Source organism: Gouania willdenowi, chromosome 22, assembly GCF_900634775.1.
Source record: "Gouania willdenowi chromosome 22, fGouWil2.1, whole genome shotgun sequence".
Classification (NCBI taxonomy): Eukaryota; Metazoa; Chordata; class Actinopteri; order Blenniiformes; family Gobiesocidae; genus Gouania; species Gouania willdenowi.
Genome location: NC_041065.1, coordinates 2,201,565 through 2,208,375, shown reverse-complemented (window position 1 = coordinate 2,208,375; position 6,811 = coordinate 2,201,565). Strand labels below are relative to the sequence as shown.

Below are 6,811 nucleotides of genomic sequence, written 5' to 3'. Positions count from 1 at the left end.
GCAGTCAGAACCATCTGGAACTGAACCCGCTCAAGACTGTGGAGATGACAGTGGACTTCAGGAGAAATCCCCCCCCCCACACCATTCTGAATAGCAAAGTGGCTACCGTGGACTCCTTCAGGTTCCTGGGATCCACAATCTCACAGGACCTGAAGTGGACCTCCCACATAGACACAACCAGGAAAAAGGCACAGCAGAGGATGTACTTCCTGCGTCAGCTGAGGAAGTTCAACCTGCCCCAGGAGCTGCTGATCATGTTCTACACCTCCATCATTCAGTCTGTTCTGTGCACCTCCATCACTGTCTGGTTTGGATCTACAACCAAACTAGACAGACACAGACTACAAAGGATAATCAGGACTGTAGAAAAGATCATTGGTGTTGATCTGCCCTCCATCCAAGACTTATACCTGTCCAGGGTCAGGAAATGGGCAGGTAACATCACTGCAGACCCCTCCCACCCTGCACACAATCTGTTAAACTCCTCCCCTCCGGCAGACGCTACAGATCACTGTACGCCAAAACTACCCTCCATAAAAACAGTTTCTTCCCCCAGGCTGTCACTGTGATTAACACTAAACAGTCATAGAGTGTCAGACCTGTTTCTGTTACTGTGAAATAACCTGGAACTAAACATAACAACCCTGGATCAACCTGTCACTGTGAAATGTTCATGTACATACCTTTAATTTAAATGTTCACCTGCACTACTCATCAATGCACTACTGCACTATTATCTTATTATATTAATATTTATATTTTATTTCATTATTATTATTATTATTATTATTATTATTATTATTATTATTATATTATTATTATTATTATTATTATTATCTTGTTATTTTTATTTAGTTTGCACATAGTCTAACTACTCTTATATTTATGTTTATACTTCTTTTTTTATTTATTTTTATTTCTTTTTCTTTATTCTAGTTGATTGTTATTATTTAATGTTACACTATCTGAGAGAGCACAGGTCACCAAAACATGATTCTGATTCTGATTCAAAACTAAAAAAGATAAAAAGTGCAATCACATATTTTAGAACAGCAATAATATAAATTCTTTGAAGCGCAAAGAAAAGCACTTTTCTATTATTTACAGTCAGGTTCAGCAAGGCTGTTCCTGCCCCATCATGACATCACATGAAGGCGCGCCCCTACCTGTGTCCAAATAGGCCCTGATGGAGTTGTACACATCCCTTTGTTCAAAGTCAGAGCTGTTGTACGTGAAGTTATTTCCCATGAAATCGACCCTATTAAGAGAGAGAAAATGCTGTTACTTATTTTTTTGTTAGAACTTCATGGTGATGCGTGAAAAAACCCTCACAGTTCTGGAATGCAAAGCAGGAAGCGTTCTGCACTTGGCTGGAGTTTATGAGGTCCTTTGTCAAGAAGATAAGATAGTCCTTCAAGCGTTGATCAAACCATAAATCAGCCTCAGATCTGCTGGAGCTGCTGAGGGCTGTGGCCCAGAAACAGGGCAGGCTTTGCATCCTCACGTCATCTGGAACGTCCTCCTATCGCCACATGCACCAAGACAACACTCAACTTCATTTTCACTTAATTCTTAACGTTTATCATTTAAAAAATAATAGTTCTTCATATTTCATGATTTCTCCTAATTTGGTACAATTGATTAAACATGAAATTATCATGATGATTTTTTATTGCACGCATTGATGTTCCTCTGACCCCAAGATGTTTTAGTTGTGTAAAACTTGTCTGTCTGTTCTTTCACAGTGAAAATGATGTAAAGGAGAATGTGTGTGAGACAGAGGACTTCATAGTGAATAACCCCAAATATGTTACAAAAAAGGAGATACAAATAAGTAAATATAAATATTTATGAGAGGAAAAGGGGGTGTAGAAGTTTCCATTAAAATCCTACATTTCCCACAATCCTTAGCGCTTCTCAGTAGTCCTTGTTCTCCTGGGACGTGTTTTAAAGGTGTCGGTACTTTTGTAGCTCGTCTACCAGTCTCTCCTCTAAGCTTGTGTTCACCAGGCAGTGAAATACTGGTCGGTGATATATTTAACGTGGGTCGATACATGCCGAGCAGTGTTTTGTGACACCAGCTACTTTGCGGGTGTCCACCCGAATATGTTTGAGCCTTAACTCTAAAACTGAAAGTTTGACCTGATGGTGGCACTGCAGGAAATGTCATTTCATCAGCACAACCAATAGGGTTCATACTGTAGTTCAGTGGTCATTAATGTTGTCAGTAATCATTTTCTGGAGGTAAATACCCGGAGTCAGATTCCCATGGGTCAAATATGTTAGTAATATTTGAGGATAATAGGAGGGTTAAATCCATATTAAGTATAAATGTTTTAACATCTCCACATTCACAGCAAGTAAATATGTAGTGTTCAGAGAGTTTTCACTTACAGTTTCAAGGAATTGATTAGTGTTGTTGTAGTTGCTGAAGATGTCACAGATGTCAGAATGGTTGGCGAGCACGTTGGGTTGTCTGAGGAACTGTCCAAGTTCAGAGGTGCTGATGGTACTTAGGAGCTGTAGGACAATATGTTTAATTAGCCAACACAGTAATAACATCTTATTAGGTTAGCTTTACAGTACGTAAGTATAACATTTTACAGCTAACTTTTATTAATTAGTTTTTTAACCTCAGATTTGCGTGTTGATGGCAGGAGAGATATAAATGTTGGAATGTCCGGAAAACCAAAACTGAGAAACGTGTTCTGCAGGTAGATATAGAAGCTTCCCCCCGTGTAACAGTTTAGTGGTTCTGGACCTGTTTGGATGAAAAGCAAATCATATAATCATATATTCTGAAGGAAAGAACAACACTGATTTGTAACAACAGAAGAAAATAGAAATCAAAGTTTTGTAGTGAACCTGCAGTTCAGTGTAAACTACAAACCTTGGAGAAACAACTGAATATTTCTCTGGATCTCTTTTTGGGTATCGATGCTCAGTGTTGGTTGTAGTGTGTCCAGCAATGTAATGCTAAACCAAGAGAAGGTGAGATGTGTGAATATTCACAGCAATGTTACATTTATCAGTCCCTCCAGGATTTCGCGGCCAATTTTTGTAATTGTTGCGGCATAAAATGTCTGAGTTGCGTCATTTTGAGGAAAAAGTGAGTTTTGCTGTTGTGACTCAGTCTGTAACCAGACTAAATGGTGATTCCGGTCACACTGGGGGACTCCCGGCGGTTTCGGAAGTTGATGGTGGCTTACACAAAGCGGACGGATTTCAGCCATGTTGTGCCGCCGAATCGACCACAAATTTGCGGCGATGGGACAGAATTGCAGGGCCGCGCAGATTTCAAGCAACATCACAAATTCCTGGAGGGTCTGATTTATAAACTGGTAATTTGATATCAGAGAACTCATACATCTCCTCTGTGCTGTTACAAGTCTTGTTACTGCCAATGGAGAACAACGGAGAGACCAGGGTAGAGGACAGGTCGGACAGAAGAGGCTCCAGTCGAACCCTGAGCCATTGCTGGATTTCCAGGTTGCTGACGGCTGGGGAGGACAGATTAGCTCTGTCAAAGACCTCCTCCAGGAAGGCAGATTTCACCTCCTGTGTGTAGTTGACTCTTTGGATCTGAATGGAAGTAAATCAGAGTTAGGTTTCATCTGGAAAATGACTGGGTCACAGTTTTTATTACCACTAATCCCTTTGTTTTGTTAGTCAATGTTGAACAGTGTTTAAAATAACGGCGTTATGTAATGGCGTTTGTTTTTCAGAAACGGGGTAATCTAACTAATTACTTTTTACGCCGTTACAACGCCGTTATCGCTACTGAACGTTAAATACGGTGCGTTACATGCATTGATTGAATAAACTTTTATCCGAAAGCATCCCTGGCTTCTTACTCAGCTGTAGTGAGGAGGTGGTTAAAAACAAGGTGAGCGATTATGATTGGCTAACACACACACACACAGAGCAGATTTGATGAATCAGCAGAGATGATGAGCGTGGAGCAATCTGATGAAAAGTTGACATTTTTAAGGTGACGATACAAACACTACTTTATATTAATTATGGTCAAAGGCAAGAACGTACATGTGAAGTGTTCATTATATCCAGGAGTGAAGACTTTGTCCACATCTGTTGTAAACAACTCAAAATTAATGAAACACCTCACAACGACACACACATCTAAAAAATGTGAATTCTTTGACATTTAGCAACGTTTTTTTTTTTTAACAGTAACGTAAATAGTTACTTTCCTTGGTAATGAGTTACTTTTATTATAGAGTAATTTAGTTAATAATGCAGTTACTTTTTTGAACAAGTAGTGAGCAACTATAACTAATTACTTTTTTAAAGTAACGTTCCCAACACTGATGTTGAATGAATTAAACCAAAAGGCAATATGCACCAGCAGACTCCCATGACCCTGAACATCAGGTCAGAAGATAAATGAATGAATTAAAGCAATAATTATGTTTTAGGTCTGTGTTTTTGGGTGTTTTTTGCATGTTCTGTTACAACTTTTGTAGTGAGAAGTTAACTGCTATGAAACAAATATTTTTTAGGACTTTATTTTCTAATAAACCCAGGGCCTTGAGATACATTTATGACAAAAGATAATTTGATTATAAATTATATAAATGCAAAGATAAGACCATAATCCATGCTTACAGTGATGCTAATTGGGCCGCTGATGTTAGTGATCGAAAAAGCACCACAGGTTACTGTATCAGTTTAAACAGAAATGGTCCATTAGTCTCATGGAAAACCAAACGACAGCCGACAGTCGCACTATCCACCTGTGAGGCAGAGTATATGGCTTTAGCTGCGACTATGCAAGAGTGCCTGTACTTACAACAGCTGTTGAACTGTTTTGATGGTGAAACATACAGGTGCATTATCTATGAGGACAATCAGGGAGCTATAGCCTTAGCTAAAAACCCTGTACACAGACAGCGATGTAAACATGTGGATATTAAATACCACTTTGTAAGATCTATGTTGAATGGTGACCAGATGAACTTGAAGTACTGTCCAACCAATGAAATGGTTGCAGATGTCCTAACTAAACCAGCTACAAAGCTGAAGCTAATGACATGTGAGTTGTTTATGTTTGGTATATGAACTATTACAGTGTGAGGGCCAAATCATGTATGCAAAAAAAAAAAAAAAAAAAAGATTTTCTAAATGTGAGCAAGTGGGGGTGTTGAGAGATATGCTCTCATTTCTGTTTAAAGTTATTATTATGCCCCTGAATGTTTGTGTTTGATGTTGTCATTGGCGGCCGCTGTGGACGCGCTGGTCATGTGACAATCAGGAGATGACATGTGTGTGTGAATAAATGAGGTGATCCCGTAGGTGCGGATGTTCACCGGAAACTGCAAAACGTGTGTGTTATGTCACGTTAAACGCTGTGTAGAAGTGACTCTTCTAACAATGTCTAGTAAGTTGTAAAAATGTTCATTCAGCACCCGCCAGAGACGTCGTCTCAACTTCAGGCCATCTCGTCATTTCAACGTTGGTCTGCTCAGCAGACGTATTCCAGACATCCCAAAAAAGATGAAATAGTAAAGGTGGCCCATGGTGGGTTTGATGCCAAGACCTTTGCTTTCAAGTGCAGTACCTTATTTATTCAGCTACCGTAACCACATGTAACCCAGGAGATCGCAGCATGTCACATCAAACTACAGCATTGAAATACATTTTAATAACTGTGTTGCACTGTTGTGTTGCGCAAGTGTACTGTGAAGGGCAGCTCGTCCATCTGCCATGAGTGCGCGCTCGATCTCCGCCGCCGGGAGAAAACCAGCCATACATATCACTCAGGCAGGCATCGGTGAAGGGTGAAGAGGTGGGTGGGATCGGCTGTGTGTGTCTCTGATTGTGTATTGGTTGAGGTTACAAGGGGCGGGATCAATTATCATATGTGCAAACATTTAAGTTCAAAATTTAGATTTAGATTTAACATTTAGAGATAAAATTAAGCATTTAGATATGATATATAACATTTAGATTTAACATATATTATTTAGATTTAGATTTAAACATTTAGATTTAACATTTATATATAAGATTTAACATTTAGACTTAGATTTAACATTTAGATATAACATATAACATTTAGATTTAACATTTATATATAAGATTTAACATTTAGATATAACATATACCATTTAGATTTAGATTTAAATAATTATATTTAATGCTTTTTTTAACCTCTATATATGTGGTTAAATGTTGAGTTAAATGTAGGAAAATGTGCTAAATACGAGAAAAGTGAGATAAATAATGAAAATGTGTTAGCTACAACTTTCATACTAAATTGTTACACTGGGCACCTCATACTACGGGCTTACTTACAGATAGCCATTGCCTATAATGTTTAAACACTCTTCTGTGGGCGTGGCCAGCAGAGGTGACAAGTAACAAAGTACAAATCCTTTGTACAAATACTTTGTACAAATACTTTGTTACTGTAGTTAAGTAGTTTTGTCTGGTATCTGTACTTAAATGTTTATTTTTTTGGTGACTTTTTACTTTTACTTCTTACTTTTTAAAACAGATATCTGTACTTTCCACTCCTTACTGTACATTTTAAAAATGAGATTGTTACTTTTAAGACTTTTGAAGATGATGTCACAGTGTAAAAAGATGCAACATTTTAATAGTTTGAGCTGTTTTCTGTTAGGCAGGTCCCTTAGCATTATGGTTAACATTGTCAAGTTTTTAAAAATGTTAAACTCAAAACTGCTTTGGGTTTAATTGTGCATTTGCATATTTTCTTAAAACAATTTTATCTACAAATTGTATCTATAATGAGTGCTGAATTCTCCAGATGTTCATAAAGGGTAACAGA

The 6,811-nt window shown here is 38.0% G+C and overlaps 1 long non-coding RNA gene across 1 annotated transcript; it reads right to left on the bottom strand.

Moving 5' to 3' along the window:
• Window positions 1-2,393: 2,393 nt before the first annotated feature.
• LOC114456787 (uncharacterized) lies at window positions 2,394-3,616 on the bottom strand. The gene is made up of 4 exons (XR_003672881.1): window positions 3,368-3,616; window positions 2,891-2,976; window positions 2,634-2,761; window positions 2,394-2,520 (listed from the first exon to the last, which is right to left on the bottom strand). It is a non-coding gene; the product is annotated as an uncharacterized LOC114456787 (long non-coding RNA).
• Between the last annotated feature and the right edge of the window lie 3,195 nt (window positions 3,617-6,811).